Genomic DNA, 25,479 nt, shown 5'->3' with positions numbered 1-25,479 from the left:
GCTGTGACCCTTTTAGGATAATAATACTGTTGAAACAGAGGTATTTATTAGTATAGTGCTAAAGAAACTTCTATATGTCTATTTTGAGAGATAAAATTTAAGCACTAACCATGTACAATCCTTGGTGTAATAATATTTGGTTAATGTAAGAATGTTTACTTAATGGACCTGTTCACTCTATAATGGGACCAATATTATATCTGCTTGTCAGCAGATCTGAATGTTAAGAGTATATACAATGACCATTCAGATCAGAAATACAATATCCATTCAGTTCAAGAACCTCCCCTTGACAGAACCTTTATGTTTACATTTTTATTAAACTTTGGGCAAAAAAGAATTGGTTGAACAGAAATGAACTCACATTATGGAATAAACATACAAAAATATGCAAGTCATATGAGTGGGTCTGATGGCACTGAGGCTAACTAGCATTATCATAGGGCATGCTGAAGAGCCTGGTCAGAGGCGTCTAGAATGCCATTAGAGAACTTCTTTGTGTCCTGACTCAGTATTATCTTCCCTTTCACTTAATTTGAATCTTGACCTGGTTCATATGAGGTGACCATTTACTTGTCCCAATGCTTATGGCTGATAGTGGACCCCTTTCAGACACACAAATTCATTATCCTCACTTCTCTTGCCATATAAACTCCTTTTGAATATTCTTCAATGTCCACAAATATACTCCGAAAATGCTTGTCTCTTTGGAATAAAAAGGTATTAGACTACTTCTGACTCCCACAATGGTTTTAAGCAAGGAAAAGAATATCTCCTAGAATGAGTCTATTCAGCTTATTCGAAGTCACTTCCTTTTGTGTTTGGTTATTTCTCATTTCAAAAATGTCCACATTGTGGGATCTGAACTTAACCTAACTTCTTGTGTGGGACTTTAGCAATTGAATTCTTTGTATCAGCTGTTCTCAACCTTGTTATTGTCTTATATAGAAAATGTTGAAAGGAAAATATTCTTCTTTAAGTAGGTCATGGAAAGATCCTTAAGGATATTCATCCCTTTGGAAAAATCAATTATCTGTGTTCTGGGCATTTTACATCCCAGTGCTTCTCTGTGACACCATTCCTATTACTTTGTAATCACAACTCATTTTTTAATCAAATAAGTTTTTGAGAAATGACAGTGTTTACTTTCCAGGAGAACTTTTTAAAGGAGATAAGAGTAGTTTTGGTGTATAAGCTCAGGTATGCTTATTTATTTGTAAAAAATATAGTCCTATTTCTGTATCGTTTACATGACTTTTTACATACTGTGTATTCTTATGTACAAATCTATTCATCTTCTCTAAAAAATTGCAAGTTCCTTCAAGGATGGGGCTATAACTTACTCATCTCTGTTTTATTCCATCAGTGTATTCCTTTGCTTAATGACTTTAGTTCATTTGTGAAATGCTGCCACCAAGTGAAGAGCCATTAAATGAAGATCTCCATTAAATTTATTTTTTTTTATTTTCAAAGAATGAAGTTTTAATACCTCATAGGCAATTTAATGCATAAAAAATGATTTATGATTCACACAACATTTACCAGCATATAAATAAATGCTGCTAAAGTGCTTAAAACTATTTACTCATGATACTTATTTATTTATTTATTTATTTATTTCCATTTATTCACTTATTTATTTTAAAACCTCACAGCACCCCCAGGGCCACTTTATGATGAGGAAAGGAAAGCTCAGATGATAAGAAAAGGAAAGGTCAGAGAAGTGAAACAACTTATTTAATACAAATCCATTAAATTTGATGGGGAAATTTATTATGCTTTATCAATACCAAAGCCCTAGATACATAAAGTCTTAGAAAAATATGTGCATTAAATGATGAAAGTAACTTCTTGTAATTTATAGTTTACAGTAAGTATAGCTCATACTTAAAATGTAATAAAAGACTTATAGTGGATGGTGGGCTATAGAAAAGGGGGGTGAGAAACATTCTTTGGAGGGTTTATTCTTCATCATTCTCTTTGCCAAATTTTCAACCATTTTCAGACTCATAGTTGTCTGGCACTCAAATCTACACTTCAACTTACAGCACAGAAACACACCTTTAGGGCAAAATAAAGACTAAATAACCATAAGAACACTTCAGAACACTTCAGAACAGCCCATGTGAATAACTAGCTGAAGATGCTTTGTTTCATCTCTTTCCCTTGTCTTATGTACACAGAGGAAAACATTTTGGGTACATCCTTCACAGTATGCAATTTAAATGTGTTCCACATGCTGTTCTTGCACTAAAATCTTGTTTTGAGTGAATTGGTAAGCATATCTTTGCCTGAAATCATAATGTTGAAATACCACCATGGTTTTTTTTTTAATGTTTATTTATTTTTGAGTGAGAGCACAAGTGGGGGAGGGGCAGAGAAAGAGGGAGACAGAGGATCCAAAATGGACTCTGGGCTGACAGCAGAGAGCCCAATGTACGGCTTGAACTCACAAACTGTGAGATCATGACCTGAGCCAAAGTCAGACACTCAACCCACTGAGCCATCCAGGTGTCCCCAAGCACCGCCATGTTTATTCAGTGTGTTTTCATGTGAAAATCTTGCTATTCTGGGGGGAAAAAGCAATTGTCTGAAAGGTAGTATAACTTTTCAAGACATGTAACATCAAAAAGTCACTAACTAAGTACTCATAAAGGTAGGTGGTAGCATATTACAAAGCATGTACTTGAATCAATGAACAGATGAGTCAATGACAAAACACTGTACCTATAACAGCCTTCTTAGAAGATCATGTAAAGCAGTGGTCAAATTGGTCAGTTGCTTCTGATAGAGAAGTTATTTTGACTGCAATAGTTAAAATATCTTGTGAAATGTTTAATTTGCTATAGAGGTTATGTATCCCCCAGGTATTTGAGGTGTTTTGACTTCTTAGAATATGATGGAGCCCTCATTCTGGTTTTCAACAATTTTGCAGCAGAAACTAGAGCAACATGAACATGAGTGCCCATGTATTCTGGAGGATGAGGAGGCTCCTGAACCTACAGGCGTGACAGAGTGAAGAAATAGCTTTGAAAGGCAAAAGACCCAGGTAATCTAGCACTACAACACTCTAGCCTCTTGAAAGCATGTGAGAAAGACACCAGTGTCCCTACTCCCACTTATTTTATGTCATTGTTCCACAAGTCCCCATTTTTTGTACTCATCTTTCTTTACCCATTCTTCTTTTATGCTCACTGTAGCTGTTTTCTTTCTAGTAGCAATCAAAGTCACTGTTTTTGTTTATCCTCATTCAATTTCTGACATAACAGATATTTTATCCTTAAGTTACATATGTATCTTTTATCTTTAATGTGTATATATGTATATATATATATATATATATATATATATATATATATATATATCTCCCCCTTCCTCTTTTTCCTTCAGGGCCCTTATCACATCCCCTTCAAAGACTATATATCAGGACCACAAGCTTGAGAAAAAAATCTGAGATTGTGATGTGCCTATGTTTGTTTTTGTGTGTATATTTTTATCTCTAATATACCATTTTATATTATGAAGCTTTTATATGATTACATAGCTTTTATATGATTACAAATAATTTTTTATTTCCATAAATTTTTTTTTGCAAATCCCAAATAAGGGTATGTTAGCATCAAGAAGCACAATTCTGGATATTTTTTAATGTGCTGGTCAGCTACCATGCAAGTGGATAAAAAATTAGTTATTGGCTACTTCTTATTCTTTCTCTTCACTTCTGTCATCTCCCTTATCTTCCAAAATGGTTAAGATTACAAAAGAAATTAGAACAGGAATAAATCCAAAGATTTCAGATTTCCCTGAAGAAAGGTGTTATACAGTTAAGAAGGTTTAGTCCAAATCCAGGTGGTCATCCAAGCAGAAATAAAGTTATTTATTTTAAGAGTATTAGTAGATCCTGTTACCAACTCTGAAGTTGGGAAGGGAAGGGAAGAGAAGGGAATGGAAGAGAAGAGAAGAGAAGAGAAGAGAAGAGAAGAGAAGAGAAGAGAAGAGAAGGAAGAGAGGAAGGAAGGAAGGTTGAGTAAAGACTTTTGCGCTTGTGAAATCTATTATGTTTTGTTGATATTGACAAAGACTGTTAGATTTAGTAACTAAGACAAAGATATAAAAATTTTTAAGGTAAATTTTTAATTCCTATAGAAAAACTCACATGAAGCTAATGGAAAACTTCCACCAACACAAATACCCTCTGATGTGGATTGTCTTCATCAGCTATCAATGACAACAAGGTTCAAGTGAACCTTCTGTGCTTTTTTCAGAGAATTCTCTTCTAGGCACAGGAAACCTAGCAAAGGGTGAAATATTTATGTCTTCTCACACGTCTTATGAAACACTGCTGTTTCTACTCTAAATTATCTTCCTGGGAATAAATATCAGTTCCTACTAGCCTTAAACTAATGCTTAAACTCATCTTTCAAATTTGGCTTGTCTATATGATATAAGGGAACAAAACCACTTATTTTTTATTATTTTTTAATTTTAAAAATGTTTATTTATTTTTGAGAGAAAGAGAGCTAGAAAGCATGTGAGTAAAGGATCCGAAGTGGGCTCGGCTCCACGCTGACAGCAGAGAGCCCAATGCAGAGCTCGAACTCAAGAACAATGAGATCATGACCCGAGCCAAAGTCGGATGCTTAACCGACTGAGCCACCCTTGTGACCCCACATATTTATTTATTGACTGCCATTGTAATCATTTTTAAGGTTATAATTCAGTGATGTTAATTACATTCACAATGTTGTGCAACCATCACCCCTATCTTTCATCATCCCAAATAGAGATTTTGTAATTCCTATTCTCCTGTTCTCCCAACTCTTGGTAAACTCTAACCTACTTTTCTATCTATGAATTTGCCTATTCTAGATATTTCATATAAGTGGTGTCATACAATATTTGTCCTTTTTCATCTGCCTCTGTCACTAAGCATAATATTTTTAAGGTTTATCCATGCTGTAGCATGTATCAGAACTTCATTCCTTTCTTTGGCTTAACAATATTCCATCCTATGTATGTACTGTATTTTGTTTATCCATTTCATTTGTTGATAGACACTGGGTAGTTTCCACCTCTCTGTTATTGTGAATAATGTTCCAGTGTTCCAAAGAACATTGGTATACAAGTATCTATTTAAACCCCTGATTTCAATGATTTGAGTGTAATTCCTGAGTCTTATGATAATTCTATATCTAGCTTTTTGAGAAACCATCAAACTGTTTTACACAGAAGCTTCACCTTTTTACAATCTCACCAGCAATTGATGAAGGTTTCAGTTTCCCTAACATTTGTTATTTTTCCATTTTCTTGAAGTTATAGCCATCCTAGTAGGTATGAAGTGGTAACTCATTATGGTTTTGATTTGCATTTCCCTAATGATTAGTAATGTTGAACATCTGTTCATGTGTTTATTGCCCATTTGTATATTTTCTTTGGAGAAATGTCTGTTCAAGTCTTTGCCCATTTTTTTAATTGGTTGTTTGTCTATTCTCTTGTCGAGTTTTGGGAGTTCTTGATATATTCTGGATATTAAATCCTTACCAGATAAATGGTTTGAAAATATTTTCCCCCTTCTGTAGGTTATCTTTTCACTTTTTTGATAATGTCCTTTGATGCACAATTTTTTAAATTTCTATGAAGTCAAATTTATCTGTTCTTTTTCTCTTACTGTTCATGCTTTTGGTGTCAGATCTAAAAATCCATTGCCAAAATATAAGGTCGTGAAGATTTACCACTGTGTTTTCTTCTAAGAAACTCTTAGATATAAGAAAGCTCTTATATTTATGTTGTTGATCCATGTTGAATTAATTGTTGCATGTGTTGTGAGTTACTTGTTTATTTTTGAAGATTATATCTTGACATAGGTCACATGACATGTGGATTATTACAGGAACTTGACAAAGACACACAAATTCATCTCTGTTCAATGACATATCAATGAATGCTCTAAACTGTGAAGAGTAATAAAGGAAACAGAGAAGAAAGTTAGCAATAATTCTGGCTTTTTAGTGCAGAAGGCTAGATTCAGATATAAAAGAAGAAAAAATATCCGAAGTTTCAATTAGATAAAGCTTACATTCCCTGTCATTTACAACACACCATTTCCCCATACCCAATAAAATGCTTCTAGCTCAATGGAGGAAGGAAATAGAGAGGAGATTTTAGATCAGGGAGAGTCTTAGGAAAGGAAATCTGTGCTCACTGCCAAGCTAATTCTTAGCAAAAGAGAGATAGAATTCTATATTTTGGAGATCTGAAATCAGAGAGATGAGTATTATGCTTCCTCCCTGGCTACTCATGGTCTCTGTAAAACCCACTGAAAGTTTCATGCATTCTTATAATGAAAAATAGTAAAGTAGATGGCTAAATAGGGTACCATATATATAGACATATGGACCAGAGAGGAACCTTAGAAATATTTGCTAAGCCTACCTCCCACAGGGCCTGAGTTGCTGCCAAACTTCTTACATGAAACCTTGCAAATCACCCTAAAATTGCAGAGTTTCTATTACAATGAATGAATTTAAAATCAAGCCCAAAACATATCCAATTATGTCTAGTAAAATTGTATACACCCAACAGAGAGCTATTACATTTTGCAGGAATAGAGAAGACAAAGGAGAAGTCTATATTCATCTTGCCTTACCTTGTGGCCAGAAGTTTCTTACCCAAATTTCACCATTCCCTAATTTGGAGGCTTAGCCCAATTTGAATTATTCTACAGAAGCCTGCAATCAAACACAGTTGAATACATTCACAGGGGGTTATATCATGATATTTTAAAAGAACACCGATATGTTCATATCATGCTTTTACAAAGCCATAAAATAAAATGGTCATTTGAGACATTGTTGTTTACATATAAATTCTCCGATCTGTTTCTGCATCTCTAGTGCAATTTAACACAGAGACACGGGCAAGAGTCAAAGACTAGAGGCTAACAAAAATTTGGCAGCAGTCAGAAGTCTCTCTCCTCACATCACAGCTTTATGTGTCCAGATGAAAGGACAGGACCTGATCTCTGCTCTGACTTCAAAAGGATCCAGATATTAAATCTCTAACAATCTCAGGCCTTTGGCAGAGGCTCATGAAGACAGGAGAAACAGATGTGAATCCCCGGGGAGGAAAAGGTGGTTTTTCTCCACAGAAACACAAATCATTCTGATAGTTCCTAACAAGTCCAGTATGAGGGGGAATATGTTGAGATAATGTAGAAAATGCTGCAACATACTGAGGAGGGGAATAGAATATGGAGTTTGGCATTCCCTTTGGAAAGAATTTGAGGGGAAAGTCAGAAGTCAGATCTGTCTCTGCTTGTAGAAGGTAGTTATAATTTCAAATTCAAAGATTCAATTTACTGGTCTTAAATCATTAATGTTTGTCTTTTTAAAAAGTATTGGTACGGAACATTATATAACTTTATGATTAGCACTATTTCTCAGCAGTCAAGAGACAGGCAAAAAAAAGAAAAAAGCAAGAACTATCCCCACTGGTGGGCTCTAATTTGCTAACCTGTCAGGTGCTTCCCTGTTAAATAGCCAGTGACCAAGAAAGTAGTTGCATTCAACTCTCTAAGTGTGCTCAGAGCATATACTGTGAGCTTGGCACTGGTCTGTCTCTTTGAAAGGAGAAGGACTCATATACTTATAAAACACAACCCCCCATAAGAAACTCCCACCACAGAAGAGATAACACAAATATCTTATTATTTTTTTTTAAATTTTTTTTTTCAACGTTTATTTATTTTTGGGACAGAGAGAGACAGAGCATGAACGGGGGAGGGGCAGAGAGAGAGGGAGACACAGAATCGGAAACAGGCTCCAGGCTCTGAGCTGTCAGCACAGAGCCCGATGTGGGGCTCGAACTCACGGACCGCGAGATCGTGACCTGGCTGAAGTCGGACGCTTAACCGACTGCGCCACCCAGGCGCCCCCACAAATATCTTATGGTAATATAACAAATATGATAGCAAGTGACTGTGATGAGTCAGATACTAAATAATAGTTCTTTGTAAGCAAGAAAAACACAGAAATACTCTGCTTAGGAAGAGGCTGGGAAGACTTCACAGAACCAATTGGAACTGATCTTGAAGGATAAATAAGACAATAAGGGATGAAGGTGGTAGGAAGAGAAAGCAAGCACATGTCAGGCACATAATCTCTGTAAACAAATGGATAGTCTGAGAAAGCCAAGGATGTATTTGGGAGACCACTACCCTGATAAATGTAACTGGAGTTAGAATAAAAACTTAAAATAAAACTGCTGAAATATGAAGTTCACAGTATAAATTGTATTTCATTATAATTGCCTCTCAAATTCCTGGAACTCTCAGAGTTTTATTATTATGAATAAATCCAGTATTCATAATTTCAGATTATAATATGCACTTCTCAAACTGCTCTAAGAATCTCCACACTTTCAACAAATAGCATTGGCAATTTCTGAGGCAATTTAGTTAGTCCGTGTCTTTCAAGAGGCCAATACCAAGACAGGATTGAACATGCTGGAAAGTTATTAGGGCTAATGCTTGTGGGAGAAAATGGGGAGAGAGCTGGGGAAGGGCAGGAGAGCCATTAGACTGTGGTGCAAATCTGATCCCCAGAGAGGAATAGAAACAAGGAAGTAAGGTTGGTGGAAATTCACTTTTAAGGGGAGTTCCACAAGGCTGTTGGGGCATCCTGAACCAAAGTCACCCCTGAAGAGTCCCGCACATTTCGGGAATGGACCTGCTATCGTATTCCTGCCACACTCACTGAGTGAGAGCAGCACCTGAGAAGCGTGAACTTTGTGCAAACATGGCAATGGATTTCATAGCAAGGTTGCTGGGGCTTTAGGTCAATGATGCTCTCTGCCATGGGAGATAAGAGACGGGAATTCTCATGTTCACCACACCAATAAGTTTGCTTTCCTGGGAACACCTTCCAAGCCTAGAATTAGCATAGCAATATACCATATTGGTGCATCATTTAGCATTACAAGAGTGTCTGTTGAAATGAGAAGGAAATTAGTTCATATATTTACTTGTTAGAGAAATGAGTGATTTCTACCTCAAAAAGATAAAGTAACTTATTAACTCAGAGAATCTTTGCACCTACTGGGCTCCTTTGACAGCCATTTGATGGTTTTCAGTTCAAAGAAAGCTGCCACTTTCTCCTCAGTAAATAGGAAAGAGGTAGACAAAGATTTGCTACTGTATTAATATAGAGGACTAGTGGCTCTGTCCCTCCTTTTTTCCCCCTGAAGTGAGTTTTCTTCTTCATGGCAAATGACTGCTCTTCCTGAAGCTGTTTGTCACTAGGGTGGGAACAGAAGTGTGGAGTAACCATGTCTGCAATATTCTCAATATCTCTTTATTGTAGTCTAATTCTTCACATCTGTTTCCTACAGAAAAATCTCTCCACAACATAGTATCACCTACTTCACGAGTTAGGATAAGTAAGGAGTAAACAAGAATTGACATCCTATGGCATTACAGGTTGCCACAATGATATCCTTGCTGTCTTGATATCAAAATTTCACCTTCATGGTATAAGTTGATATCATCATTGCCAGTGAACACTTACTGAATGTTTATTTAAGTTTACCAAAGGCAGTACAAACATGACTCAGACTATTGATCTCAAGGGGCTTACTATTTGGGGGCAAAAGCACATATATAAAAGCAATCCAGTTGTTATAGACTATTGGTTCTGGATTTGATTTTATCTCACTTATAAGCTGTAAAGTTAGCCTATAACAGTTGTCTGGGTGCTTAGCAGAAGACCCAAGATCTTGGGTCAGATGCAAAGGACTTCATTATTCATAGCACAGCAAGCATCAGGGGAGCTTGGGGAATCCACTGCTTTTCTAGCAAGAAGAAAGCTGGCCTGCTCTATGCCCAAATATTACCTCATCTCACGAGTTACCAGCTGCATAAACAAACATGAGGAAAGGCCTGGGTGATAGAGCCACATAGGGATGTGCCTGGGGGTTGGCACACCCAGCAAGACGTAGAAACTCAAGAAACTCAAATAAGACTATCTCCCAAAGTAGGCAGAGAGTAAAATGATTGATGCAAGTGACAACGCACTGAAGTTTGGCGATCAGAAGTAACAGGACACTCATGACCTAAGGTGGAGAATTGGTACTGACATTGGCTATAAAAAAAAAAGGAGGGGGAATGATTACTGACTATAATCACATGTTTATTACCAGCTTAGCTCTATAGACTGCAGTGCATTGCTTACAAGGAAAAACAAAGCAGGAAGAGGAGGAGGAAGAGGAATCGGTCTCTGGGAGTTTTAATACTTTAAAACAATGATGAGATTGGATTAGCTACATTGAGACATACAATGTAAAACTATCATTCTGAACAATCACCCTCAGTAATTTGAAGGAAGGGATGCAGGAATCTGATTATAATCAAATCAGTTGAAATGTTATCTACATCCAGACATTTCTACATATTTTCTATTAAATAGCTGTCCTAAGCAACAATAGGAAGAAAAATGCCAGTGCTTTAAGTTTCAATTAGTTGCATAGAAGTTGATGGGAGTTTGGGGATTTAAAATCCTTTATGCCCCCATTAGATAAAAATCGGTGACATCGAAGTCATTATTATTCATCAGCATGAGGCCAAGTAAATTAATGGCAGGCCAATTCCTGCTCCACACCCATGTCTGCTTGGACCAGTTCCCTCAGTGAGTTCCAGAGCCACACAAGAGGTTGTAGCCAATAGTGACCTTTTGTACCAGAAGCTCAACTGATTCTAGCAGGAAATGGGGTTTCCTCCACTTGGTTCCAGAGGACACTGTACATGACCTTGAAGTATTTGTGATCCTTTTGTGAGGCCAACAGCAATGGAGCAGCAAATTTCCCAGAACAAATGTAGCTGACACCAGGCAGACACGAGACTGGCAGACAATTATGAAGCAGACCGGGACTCTCTGCTTCGGGGAGATGGAGCCGTGATTACAGCCACTGCCTCTCTAAACTGCATCAATTTCTGGAGAACAGTACATTCAAAAGTGGAAATCATTGGCTAGCACTAAAATATTGTTTAATGTGGAAAAGTAGCCCAAATAATCATATGAAAATCAATGCTTTTTTCTTCAAACATAATGTTGATCAACTTTCTTTTTTTTTTCAACTTTCTTATTCATGGCATACATGCTGAGTCTTTGATTATGAAAAAAACTCTTCCTTTCTATGTCTCTGTCTCTATCTCTGTGTGTTTGTGTGTGTGTGTGTGTGTGTGTGTGTGTATCTGTCTGTCTGTCTCAGGAATTCCAGAATCCATCTGCACATTTTGTATGAAAATCCCATTTTAGGAGGAAAAAGAATAAGTTTTCATCTCCATAAGAAGAACAGAACTTTGGGAGATGTCTGTATCACTTAATTTGAAGAGCTCTTGCCCACTCCCTGAGATTGCCTCTTCCCTCTTTATATTTTTCTCTAATTATCCATTTTTTAGTTTACAGCTTGCCTTAGCTTATGTAAACACCCAATCTTTCCTTGTAAGATTTTCATGTGTATAGGACAAAATTTGATGATCATCTCAGTCATAGTTGCATTTTAAGAGAGGAAATTTGTATTAAAAAAAAAAGAAACTGGTCTATTACTAACAGTGGACTATTAAGGGATATCTTTTAGCAGGAGAACAAATCTCCAACTTTTAGAGCTGTAAGGCATTTAACAAAACATCTAGTCTGTTTTCTGCATAAATCTATTTCTAGTCCACTTCACCAAACAGATCTCTATGCCCAAACTCCGGCTGCATTATTGACTTTAGGCCTATTTATGGACAATGCTAAATATCCACTGCAGAACTTTCCAGTTCCAGCAGTCAACCAGATGTTTTGTCTGATACCAACCATCCAGAGATGCTTGAGATCACATAGACATTTGATTGAATTCTTCATTTGTCATGTGGGTACTTGGCACTAAATACACACAGTCTTTAGAAATCACAGAAGGAAATCATTCTCCAGGCATTTCATGTAATCTTCCCCACAATGTTGTCTTCTGTTCTAAAAGAAAGTTCCACTGTCCATTGAAAGTGGCAGCATCATGGAAATCTGTTATAATAGAAAACTTAGATATTTAGGAGGCTTTTTTGATCTTTGGGGAAGCCAATGCCAGGAAAAAAGAGCTGAAATTGCTTTCTGTGTCATTTGGGTTAGGCTAGCTATGGTAACCCCAAATGCTCTAAATCTCGGTGGCTTCAGCAACAAGGGTTTATCTTTCACTTATATTACATGTCCAACGTGGGCCTGGGGTGGTGGTAGGTGGGAGCAGTAGGGAGAGGTTAGTAGGTCTCTGCTCAGTAGTCACTCAGGGACCCAAGTTGAAGGAGTCTTCCTGTCAGCACGTGTTTCTACCTTTGCTTCACAAGGAAGAGCCAAACTGGTGGGTCTCTTACTGGCATTTTGTAAAATCTGAATCAGAAAGGATCTTCACCATTGGCCAAAACTCTTCACAGGGACACATCTAACTATAAGCAGTCAGGAAAGAACAGTCCCCCTGTGTGTGCCCCTGAAGGAGAATAGAACAAGGTATCAGTGAACATTAGTAGTATCTCTCATAGCCCTTCAAGTCTCATAGGAGAAATTCACCAAAACTGAATTTCTTTGAAGCTAGGTTTCTTCCTAAGGTAAAACCAAACATTCTTTGGTTCTTTCAGACAAAATTCCAGGTAATAATTTATTAATACATTATTACATAGATAAGACCACTGAAAGCATGTTTTATTTACAATTTTAAAGCTTACGCTCTCAGGAAAAAAAAAATAAAGTTTATTCTCTCAGGGATCTTTACCTTACTCCCCACACATCAAAACCAAAAAGAAACAGGTGAAAGGGAGCGAAGGCATGTTAAAACTTTAGTTCCTCATTGAAGCATGCAGAGGCTCTAATTGTAAACTCAAACAATAGATAACAATGCCTCCTGGCAAAACGTTACTCTAGTGAGAACACGGTCTGTGCTTCAAAATCTTCTCATCAGGGATAACAGCTATTCAATGTGGTATATAATCAACTTCCCTATGCATAGGCAAGCATGCATTTGTTTCTATAAAATAGGGATTATCCTTTATACTTTTATGCCCCACTTTTTAAATATCCAGTATTATTGTAATGATTTAACATTATTTGAAACAATTTCAATGTCTACATAAGATCAAATCAAGAGGACATATAATTTATTTCCACCATTTCCTTTTGGGCATTTAGGTTGCTTGCCATGTAAATTTATATTTATTTATATGTCATTTGATGAATGTTTGCCTCCCCAAATCGTAAACTCTTGTGTTTATTTTTGGTCACCATTGTATTCTCATGTGTAGCAGTACCTGAAATGTAGTGGCTAGGCTCCTGCATCTGTCAAATGAATGAGTGAACCTGTTCTTCAGTGCTTGACTCAACTCAGCCTCATCCACAAAACATTTCTTCTTTTTAAGTTTATTTATTTATTTTGAGAGAGAGGGAGAGAGTTGGGGGGAAGGAGAGAGAATCTCAAGCAGGCTCCATGCTGTCAGCACAGAGCCCGAAGTGGGGCTCGATCTCACAAACGATGAGATCATGACCTGAGCCAAAACCAAGAGTCAGATGCTCAGCCGACTAAGCCACCCAGGCGCCCCCCCCCAAAACATTTCTGTACATTTCTCAGCTATACATGGACTCGTGCTTTTCTAAACTTCCCTGTAGTTCTTTTTTTTTAAATAATAACTCTCTTGCAGGAAAAAGAGGAAAGATACTATTTATCAAGCCCTTTTACATTTCAGGCACTGTGCTAGACATATTTGAGAGGAAAGTCCATGTCAAAAGGGTTGTTCCTTGTTCTAAAGAACATGTGAAAAGAAACCATACCACAAAGTTTTCAATCAAGGACCCTTTCAGGACTGTTCAGTGACCTCACCAAGCAGGCTGTCTCTTGAAAAAACTCACGAGTCCTCTGCTACGTGAGATCTCTGTCCCCTATGCCCAGGGGCTATTTGAGAGGACAGAGGGGAGCACACTGAAGCTCAGGTGATCTATTGTAGTGGCTAAACCCTGAGCAGGGAATGTGAGCGGGTGCACTCAAGAGAAATCTAAACAGCTGTGGATTATCAAAGAGGGGCTTGTGAAACTTTATGACATCTTCTGCAAAGACGGGAAAATGCAAAGGAGAAAGCCCTGAATGGTAAATCATTAGCCTATTCTGGAGAAAAGAAGGATAACGTAGTATTCTGAGTCTCTCTTGCCTTGTTAACATATTGTGCTTATTCTTAGAAGTACATGCCCCAAATAAAAACATTATTCTCTTTCCCTCAAATTACAAGCCAGAAATATATGTGTGAATTATCACTCCCTTAAATGCACAGAAGTCTCTATTTTCTTCCCCTTTAAATGACACTTACAAAACTAATGAATGTCTCAGATTTTTTACCTCACATATGGGAGACACAAAAACTGCAATGCTTCAACACCAAGTTACTTAAAAATAATGCACATTTCTTTGCACCATAAATGCTGAGTAGCTCTATTTTTTGTGTCTTAATACACATGTCTAAGCAACTGAGGAAGTATCTAATTAATCTTTACTAATGATTTCAAGAAAATGCTACTTCTTAAGGATAAGTCAGTATATATGAGGGACTTTAGGGGGAAAGGGAGGAAAGGATGGTAGCTGAAGGTTTCAACATTCAAACAGATTTTATTTTAGAAACAATGTAACTTTCAAAAGTTAAGCATTTATATGTTAGATTTTTATATGGATGAAATGATGCTAAGGGTATAAACTAGACATAACAGACACCCAACAGAATGGGAGTGAGGTATATATAACAAAGCTTAATACACAATTGTTCTCTGTATATTTTCCAGTGTGAATGCTCTCACCCTATCACTACTGTACTATTCTAACCTAATCCCACACAAGGCACAGAGGCCATGGTCAATCATGAGAGAAAGGCAAACATAAGAGCTATTCCCCCTCAACATCTCCCATGATCCTCAATCGCTGCCTACCATTTCCTCCTCTTGCATATGGATCTTCTCCATCCTTGTAGATGCATTATAAAGGCTACTTCTACAAATAGTGGAAGAACACAATCAAGCCGACTGCTCTATCCTTTATGTGATCTGTAAAGACCTTTTTAAATATAGGATTTTACAAGTGTATGAGGATCACAAAAAATATGTATTGCCTATTGAAATTAACACTTGGGAGATACATACTGACATCAGGAGGGTAAATGGGGCAATGATCACTTTATGCAGGTGATCCAAGACTCAAGGCTCTGTGGAATCAGGAGAAATTTATTGTCTTTTTTCCCTTTGATGTCCAAAAGTAGGTCAGATCCTCTCTGAGTGATGAGCCCTTGCCAAATAACCTGATGTCTCCAATAGAGATGAGAGGGTGACTCTTACGTAGCTTTCAAATAAAAATTTTAACTACCTTTTTTGGGAGTCTGAAAACTAGAGTTTTTGGAAGACACAATTTTCCCAAGTGTCTGGGGACTGAAACAGATGAAATTACTTCCCAATCAACTTCTCCTATCCCTATCAAGAATTCCTACTTTCTCCTGACTAATAGGTTAGCTATACAAACAGCTGTTAACTTTAATATCCACATGAGTCACTCACTGTACTGAGGTCAGCAAAGAAGTGAGAGAAGACAGGAGGAAATGTTTCTTGGCCATAGCAGAAAACTAGCATTTGGAGAGCCGAAGGGCTTACCACATAGCACACAGCAGCTTTAAGTTGAAAATCAAATATCTAGAACACTTTCAGTCTGCATTGTTGGGTCTTCCCATCATTAACAGGTCTGCAGTTGCCTCCCTCTGGCCTGTTTTTGCCTTGTGTGATCTCAGGAGAGTCAGCATGTCTTCAGGGAGAATGGGATCTATTAGACTAGCCAGGTAGTATCCATGTGCTGATATGGCATTTCCCAGCAAGCACTCTGAGAACCGGTTTCTCAAGATGCTCAGGTGAAAAGCTACCCAAACCTTCTGGAAAACTGCAGATTTATCCCTTAAGATTCACAATGGATATTTACATTTTCTGAACCAGTTTGACCTTGGACCTATTTATTAAATGGTATTTATCAATATACAAAGCATCTTGTATTCTGTACAGCGTCTTCTGAAAAGAGTTGAATTTGTGCATTTGAAAGCTTCTTAATTAAGTGTCTATGTTTTAGTCAACTCTGTAAAGAGGTGAAGTGTGCTTTCTGATTTCATTAGCCTCCAACAGCCGGGCATTTGTTTCTTCTGCTCTACCTGTCTGGGTGAAAGGGGTGCTGTTTCCATCATATACACAGCCCTGTGTTCACTGCTGAAATGTACCCCTAAAATGTATACTCTGCTGTCTTTCTGAGTGCCATATCTCTGAAGGTCTACCCTGCTACCCTCTTTCCTTTATAGCTAACTTGCCAAGCAACCTAAACCCCTGTCCCTCCCAGGCTGCATTATGTGCCTTTCCTTCACAGTTGTTTCCACCATTCAAAAAATAAATGCAAATAGATACTTTTTTATTACTTGCTTGGTGCTAGGTACTTGAAGCAATGCAAAAAATACTTAGGAATAAATCCCCAACTAATATGTTAGCTTCTTGAGGACAAGTATTATAGTTTACTCATATTTCTAGTTCTAGCACCATACAAGAAAATAGCCACTAGCCAATAAACGTATTTGTTTCAGAAGTACTTTTTTGTACGTATTATATACATACCCAGCTCTTCATATCTGCACAAGAGTCAAATATTAATTTCCTGGATAAATTAATTTGTATATTAATAGAAAAAGATTGGGATAGGAAAAGGGAGATCTTCTAGTTTAATAAATGAATTTGAGAATATATAAGAGATGTTTGTCTTCCTACATTATTCTACATTTGCTAACTAACTCAAAAGAAATTTTGATATGAGGTAGGTGAAGAGCTAGGAGACCACTTTTATAGACACCATCCTCTGATTTAGATCTGGATTAGGCTTCTGCTAAAGCTGTAATACCAGGGAGGCCCAGTTGTGTGCCAAAGGGCCTTTAAGACTAAACGGTGTGGAGTTGCATACACTGTAAGTATTTCCAGCACTCTGGACAGCTGTGTTTTCTTCCACATTTTCAAAGTAGAATTTGGACTATGTCCTGCTTGTCCAGAGAACAACTTAAGGGACTACAGGCAAATTAGTTCACAAAGAGCACTGAAAATTACTACACAAGGCAATTAGCTGTCTGATCTCTCATATGACTTTCAAGTATTCATTTGAGAGACACAATATAACTAACCTTAAAAGGCTACCAAAACAGGACTCTAGAGGTCTGCAGACCTGAGTCAAAGGAGGCCACATAGCACAGGTTGAGATCACAATCACACAATATAAGCTCAGTCACTCACCAGCTCTGATTTTCAATAAGCTGCTCAACTTCACTCATCATTCATTTCCAGTCTGGTAAATGGCTATTTGTGGCTAAAAATAATTGGAATGGTATAGAAATCTTTGGCCAGTCATAAATTGTATTGTTGTTTGTTGATATTAATACTATTGCTATAAAACCAGCTCAAAAAAGTGATAGCCTACGTTCTCGAAGACAAATACAAATAAAAACCAATGAAATCAATAATTATCTCCTATAATCCATCACTTAAAAGCAACTCATAAAATAAGATAGTAAATGCTTCCCTATTAAATATTTTTATTGCATTTATTTCTATACAGCCATCTCCCCCACGAACATGGAAGAAAAGGGAAAAGCAGGAAAGAGGAAAAGTACCCTAGGAAAAATAGTCCAGTCTCTGAAGTTTCACCCAGGTGGTGGTAAAGGACGAACTTGCAGCTATGGCTGGCTGGCCTTTTGTCTCCCAAGTGGCTCCTGGTAATTCCTTAAACTTAAGGTTAGCAGTTCTTTTGGATACAATACTTTTGAATGCCTTGGAGTGCTGGATACCTTCTTAATTTGAGCTTAGAGGGAATGCAGCAATTTGCATTCTCTACTGCATGTAGCCTATAGACTGACCAGTCAAGCCATACACACAAAGCAGCATGTACTAGTTGCACAGCTCTCATCCACAGCTGTTGGTGTCCAGCACTTGCTGATCTGAACTTCAAGAGATAGTCTTGGAGCTTGGAGGAGTTCTGATGACTTTTGTTGGTGATCTTAGCCAGCCACAATGTGTCCAGCCAATTTCACTTTGGTAAGGGTAATCTTGGCAGTGGTCTTGAGGAGACAGTAGTTGCCAAACATGGGTCTTCTCTTAAGCAGAGATTGGCAAGAGGCCTTTTAGCATGTATTACTAACAATAGTAACAAACTAAATTTAAGAAGAAAAATGAGAAAAAAGATTAAAAAGTGGGAAAAATAAAAATTACAGCATAAAGGAAAGAAAAAATGAGAAAAAGGAAAATAGAGAAACATCAAAATAAAGAAAAAATTAAAAATAAGAAAAAATAAGAAAAAGGAAAAAATATAGAAAAAAATATAAAGGTAGAGATAAAATAAAAATGAGAAAGAGAAGAAAGAAAGATAAATAGAAAAAAGGGGAAATGAAATAAAAATAAGAAAAAAATAAAGTAAGAAAAGGAGAAAAAACTGAATAATAAGAAAGAAAGAAATGAAGGACGTGGGGCAGAGAAAGTAGAGAAAATAAGAAAATAGAAAAAAAAAAAGCTAACTATGGTCCAAGTCTCTCAGGTCACCAAAACCATCTTTCAAAGCTAGAAACACCAAAAATCTAGGTCCAGTCAGGGATTTAGGTAGTTGCTTAGAATTCCATAACAATAGCAAGAAAAGAACCTATTACAGTTGATAATAAATCTCTGTGGTTTTCTCACTTTTTTGGTTTCAATAACCTTTTTTTTATTATGAAACTTATTGTCAAATTGGTTTCCATACAACACCCAGTGCTCATCCCAACAGGTGCCCTCCTCAATAACCTTTTACTTTTAAAAGGAGGTGGGGTGGAGAGGGGTCAGGGAGAGGACCTAAAGAGCTTTTTGTTTATGTGGGTTATAGTGATCAATATTTACCTTATTCGAAATTAAAACTTGTAAGATGTTGTTTCTGTGGCCTTTTTAAAGAAATGTTTATTTATTTATTTTGAGAGAGAGAGAGTGTGTGAGCAGGGGAGGGGCAGAGAGAGAGGGAAAGAGAAGCCCAAACAAGCTCTGTGCTGTCCATCTCATGTGAGATTGAGACCTAAGCCAAAATCAAGAGTCAGATGCTCAACTGACTGAGCCACCCAGACACTCCATCTATGGCTTTTTCATTTCCAGTTTAAAAATATGTAATAATTTTTGGCTCTTAAAGAGTTTATAATGTCTACAGTGCAAATATTCAATTCCCTTTTCTTTAAATTCTCAATGATTGATCTCAAAATAATGTCACCATTTAACTAGCATTGTAATATAATAACAAAATGTTCTGCTGCATAAGACAAAATAAATTATTTGTATCTATAAAGCTGAGGGTAAAAAAACTTTCGTCATATTTTCATTTTTTTTTCAACATTTATTTATTTTTGGGACAGAGAGAGACAGAGCGTGAACAGGGGAGGGGCAGAGAGAGAGGGAGACACAGAATCGGAAACAGGCTCCAGGCTCTGAGCCATCAGCCCAGAGCCCGACACGGGGCTCGAACTCACGGACCGCGAGATCGTGACCTGGCTGAAGTCGGACGCTCAACCGACTGCGCCACCCAGGCTCCCCTCATATTTTCATATTTTATTTACAGTTTTGCCTAGTTTCTTTAGAGTACATTCTTCCCTTCCATGAATCAGAGAACTTACTATGTCCATTACAATATCTTCAGCATGGGTGAAAGGAGTAAGTCTTCTATTTTTTTCTTCTTTTAGTCAATGATCCCTGGTGCTCCATGTCTAAATTATTCAGCATGTATTAAGAGGGTCCAGGTGCTGGTCATGGTGCCATTACCTTAGGGAGGAAACAAGAAGCTTTTCATTTATTCCTTGTCTAATACTCTCCTTGATGTAGAAGGAAGTTTCTGAACTATATCATTTTCCACCTCTCTGAAGAACTTTTTTCAACATTTCTTTCCAGGCAGAAATACTGGCAACAAATTCCCTCAAGTTTTATTTGAGAAAGCTTTTATTTCTTTTTTACTTTTGAAGGATAATTTTGCCAGTTTTGTTTCATGCTTGCTTGCATGGTTTCTGAAGAGAAGTCTGATGCAATTCTTATCCTTGTTCCTTTGTATGTAGGTATTCCTCCTCATCCCTAGCTTCTTTCAAGATTTTGCCTTTGATTTTCTGAAGTTTGAATATAATATGCCTAGATGTAGATTTTTTTAGTACTTGCCTACTTAATGTTCTCCAAGCTTCCTGGATCTGTGGATCAGTGTCTGCCATTAGTTTGGGGAAGTTCTCAACCATTGCTTCAAGTATTTCTTCAAGTATTTCTTTAAGTATTTCTTCAAGTATTCTTCTTTCTCTCTTTCCTCTCTTTTTGGTGTTCTCATTATGCATACATTATACTTTTTTTAATTGTCCCACAATTCATGAATATTCTGTTCTGTTTCTTTCATTATTTTTTCTCTTTGCTTTTCAGTTTGGAAAATTTTTATTGATATATCTTTGAGTTCACTGGTTCTTTCCTTGGCTATGTCTAGTGTAAAGATGAGCCCATCAAAGTTATACTGCATTTTTATCACAGTGTTTTTTGATTTCTGCTATTTCCTTTGTATTCTTTTTTGGAGTGCCTGATTTTCTGCTGACATTGCTTATTTGTATCTGCATGTTGTCCCCCTTTCCCATGAAGCCCTTATTATCTTAATTATAGCTATTTTAAATTCCCAGTTTGTTAATTCCAAAATCTCTGCCATATCTGAATCTAGTTCTGATGGCTCTGTCTCTTGAGGCTGTGTGTGTGTGTGTGTGTGTGTGTGTGTGTTTGGGGGGGGGTGGTTTGTTTGTTTGTTTGTTTAGTATGCCTTGTAAATTTTTGTTGAAAGCCATTAGCAGGAGGTTTTATGTTTATCTGGGTAGGAATGAGCTGTGTTTGCTATTTGCTGCAGCTGTAAGTGTTAAAGGCCAAATTTCATCTGTTGTCATATTTTTTATCCCTCTCTGTCTTTGTGTTTTCCTTGAAATTTCTTAAATTAAGACTGAGGCTTACGGTTCTTCCCTTTGTAGTCTCCTGTGTAGAAGTTTTATTGATGTGGTGGTAAGGAGTGGGGTAAGGAAAAATGTTTTATAGTGTCATGATTAGGTCTCAATCTTTTAGTGAGTCCGTGCCCCTCGGCTTTGATCTTCAAAAGTGCTTCTCAGCTATGTCCTATCTCTGCTTAGGTGAGACCGGAAGGCTGGAGGAAGTTGGAGCTGAGTGATTATCTTCTCCCAGGGCTGTTAGGCTCTGATAAAACCCAAAGTGGTTAGGCTCTGATGAAATGATTTCTCTTGAGGGCAGGCTTTTGTTAAGAATGCTCTGAACATATTTCAAAATGGTTACTTTCTCCTCCCTGAAGGAAACAGGACTCAGTTTTTCTCTAATCTTCATTCAGAGGTCTTGATGGAGGTCTTAAAGATAACTCATGAAAGTGTGAGCCCCCCTAAGACTGCCCACCCCTATTTTTTAACTGTCAAGCTTTGTGCATATTGATGCTCCAGGAATTTGTTGATTCTAGTTTAACTTTTCCTACTATGGTACTGACTCCACCAGCCAGTTTCTCTGGGGCTTCTGCTCCTGGTAAGTTATGATACTCTGTGTTCCCCTGTGCCTCCAACTTGGGAGGCATTGGTCTCCCTTGTGACTCAACATTTTGGCAAATCTAAGAAAAGTTATTGGATTTTAATGGATTCAGCTGTATTCTTCTTGGGAGAATGGAAGTGATGACTTCCAAGTTGGAAAACAGAAGTCTCATTTAGTTTTCAAGATATTTTTTTCTCTAAGACATAGAAGGAGACCACACACATTCTTGTACATGTCTTTTGGTGTACATATGCATGGGTTTCCATTACCAAAAGAATAGAATAACTGAGAACTAAGATATAATTCTTTAAAAGTCTTAATTCCATTGTAGTTGACATATAGTGTTATATTAGTTTCAGTTGTGTAATATAGTGATTCGACAATTCCATATATTACTCAGTGCTTTTCAAGGTAAGTGTACTCTTAATCTCCATCACCTATTTCATTCATCCTCCCAGCCACCTTCCCTGTGGTATCCATCTATTTGTTCTGAAGAGTCTATTTTTTTTGTTTCATTTTTCCCCTTTATTCTTTTATTTCTTAAATTCCACATATCAGTGAAATTATATGGTATTTGTCTTTCTCTCACTGACTTATTTCACTTAGCATTATACTCTCTAGTTCCATCCATGTTGTTGCAAATGGCAAGATTTCATTCTTTTTTATGGCTGAATGATATTCCATTGTATATATATCCATTCATCTATTGATGAACAGTTGTGTTGCTTCCATAATTTTGCTATTGTAAATAATGCTTCAATAAACATAGGAGTGCATATATCCTTTCAAATCAGGGTTTTCATATTCTTTGGATAAATATCTGGTAGTGAAATTACTGGATCAAATGGTAGTTCTATTTTTAATTTTTTAAGGAACCTTCATAGTGTCGTCCACAGTGGTTACACCAGTTCACATTCCTATCAACAATACATGAGGGTACTTTTCTCTCCACATCCTTGCCAATACGTGTTGTTTCTTATGTTTTTGATGTTAGACATTCTGAAAGATGTGAGGTGGTATCTTACTGTGATTTTGATTTGCATTTTCCTGATGATGAGTGATGTTGAGCATCTTTTCATGTGTCTGTTGACCATCTGGATATCTTCTTTGTTCCTATCCTCTGCCCACTTTTAACTGGATTATTTATTTGTTTTCAGTGTTTAGTTGTATAGTTCTTTATATATTTTGAATACTAAGCCTTTATCAGGTATGTCATTTGCAAATATCTTTTCCCATTCAGTAGGTTGTCTTTTAGTTTTATTGATTGTTTCCTTTGCTGAGCAGAAGCTTTTTATTTTGATGAAGTCCCAGTGGTTTATTTTTGCTTTTGCTTTCCTTGCATCAGGAGACATACCTAGATAAAAAGTTGCCATGGCCAACGTCAGAGAAATTATTGCCTGTACTCTCTTGTAGCATTTTTATGCTTTCAGGTCTCATATTTATCTCTCTACTCCACTTTGAGGTTCTTTGTGTGTATCGTGGAAGAGTGTGGTTCAGTTTCATTCTTTTGCATGTAGCTGTCCAGTTTTCCCAACATTATTTGTTGAAAAGACTTTTTCCCATTGCGTATTATTGCCTCCTTTATCATAGATTAATTTAGCATATGATCATGGGTTTATTTCTGGGCTTTACATTCTGTTCTGTTGATCTATATGTTTGTTTTTGTGCCAGCACCACACTGTTTTGATGACTACAGCTTTGTAATATAGCTTGCAATCTGGAATTGTGGTAACTCCAGCTTTGTTTTACTTTCTCATGATTGCTTTGGCAATTTGTGGTCTATAGTGGGTCCAAACAAATTTTAGGATTGTTTGTTCTAGTTCTGTGAAAAATGCTGTGGTATTTTGATAGGAATTTTATTAAACAAGTAGATTGCTTTGGATAGTATGGAAATTTTAATAATATTTGTTCTTCCAATATGTGAGCATGGAATGACTTTCCATTTGTTTGTGTTCTCTTCAATTTCTTTCCTCAGTGTTTTATAGTTCTCAGAGTGCAGGTCTTTGAACTCCTTGCTTAAGTTTATTCCTTGGTATTTTATTCTTTTTGATGCAGTTGTAAATAAGATCATTTTCTTAATTTCTCTTTCTTCTGCTTCGTTACTAGCATATAGAAATGCAATGTATTTCTGTACATTGAATTTGTATCCTGAAACATACTGAATTCATTTATCAGTTCTAATAGTTATTTAGTGAAATCTTTAGGGTTTGATAGGTATAGTATCATGTCATATGCAGATGGTGGAAGTTTTACTTCTTCCTTACCAATTTGGATGCCTCATTTCTTTTTATTGTATGATTGTTATGGCTAGGACTTTCAGTACTATGTTGAAGAAAAATGGTGAGAGTGGACATCCTTGTCTTATTCCTGACCTTAGAGGAAAAGCTTTCTGGTTTTCACTGCTGAGTATGATGTTAGCTGTGTTTTTTTCATATATGGCCTTAATTGGGGTGTTTTCCCTCTAAACCTATCTTGTTGAGGGTTTTTATAATGAATGAATGTTGTACTTTTTCAAATGATTTTTCTGTATCTATTGATCATATGGTTTATGTCCTTTCACTTGATGGGCTGTATCACGTTGTTTGACTTGTGAGTATTGAAATGTTTGGTAGACTTCACCTGTGAATCCCTCTGGTCCTGAACTTTTGTTTGTTGGTTGTTTTTTTGATTACTGTTTCATTGCTGGAAATCAGTCTGTTCCAATTTTCTATTTCTTCCTGATCCAGTTTGGGAGGTTGTATGTTTCTAAGAATTTATCCATTTCTACTAGGTTTCCAATGTGTTGGTATGTAATTTTTCATAATATTCTCATAATCTTTTGTGTTTCTATGGTGTCGGTTGCATTTTTCCTCTTTCATTTCTGATTTTATTTATTTGAGATATCTCTCTCTTTCTAACTCTGTCTCTGTCTCTGTCTCTCTTGCTTTTTTATGAGTCTGGCTAAAGGTTTATCAATTATGTTGATCTTTTCAAAGAATCAGGTCATGGTTTCATTGATCTGTTCTATTGTTTGTTTCAGTTTCTATTTTATTTACTTCTGCTCTAATCTTTACAATTTCCTCTCTTCTACTGGCTTTTGGTTTTGTTTGTTCTTCTTTTTCTAGATCCTTAAGGTATAAGATTTGGTTGTTTATTTGAGATTTTTCTCACTTCTTGAGGTATGCCTGTATTTGTATGGACTTCCCTCTCAGAATGGCTTTTGCTGCATCCCAAAGAATTTGGACCATTGTGCTGTTGTTTTCACTTGTCTCCATGTACTTTTACTTCCTCTTTGATTCTTGGTTAACCCATTTACTGTTTAGTAGCATGTTATTTAACCTAAGTGTATTTGTGTTCTTTCCAGATTTTTTTCTTGTGGTTGATTTCTAGTTTCATAGCATTATGGTCAGAAAATATGCATGATCTTTATGAATTTGTTGAAACTTGTTTTGTGGCCTAATATGTGACTATTCTGGAGAATGTTGCATGTGCACTTGAAAAGAATGTGTATTCTGCTGCTTTAGGATGGAATATTCTGAATGTATCTGTTAAACTGATCTAGTCCAATGTGTGATTCAAAGCCACTGTTTCCTTATTGATTTTCTGTTTGGATGACCTGTTCATTGATGTAAGTGGAGTGTTAAAGTCCCCTGCTGTTATTCTTTTACTATCGATTACTACCTTTATGTTTGTTATTAACTGTTTTATGTTTTTGAGTGTTCCTGTGTTCAGTGCATAAATATATACATTCACTATATCTTCTTGTTGGATTTTCCTCTTTATTATTATATAGTGTCCTAATTTATCTCTTGTTACAGTCTTTGCTTTCATGCCTATTTTTTAA

At 36.7% G+C, this 25,479-nt stretch overlaps 1 protein-coding gene across 1 annotated transcript in view; it reads left to right on the top strand.

The window, feature by feature from the left end:
• Positions 1-25,479, top strand: part of CPA6 (carboxypeptidase A6) — a 521,176-nt gene that overhangs the window by 54,525 nt on the left and 441,172 nt on the right. The window contains exon 2 of the mRNA XM_019822757.3: positions 2,936-3,049. The gene's annotated coding sequence lies outside the window, so the exon portion shown is untranslated. The remainder of the gene's footprint in view (positions 1-2,935; positions 3,050-25,479) is intronic.

The sequence above is a fragment of the Felis catus genome, chromosome F2, assembly GCF_018350175.1.
Source record: "Felis catus isolate Fca126 chromosome F2, F.catus_Fca126_mat1.0, whole genome shotgun sequence".
Lineage (NCBI taxonomy): Eukaryota > Metazoa > Chordata > Mammalia > Carnivora > Felidae > Felis > Felis catus.
The sequence above is the reverse complement of the archived record's forward strand: the minus strand, read 5'-3'. Positions and strand labels throughout refer to the sequence as shown.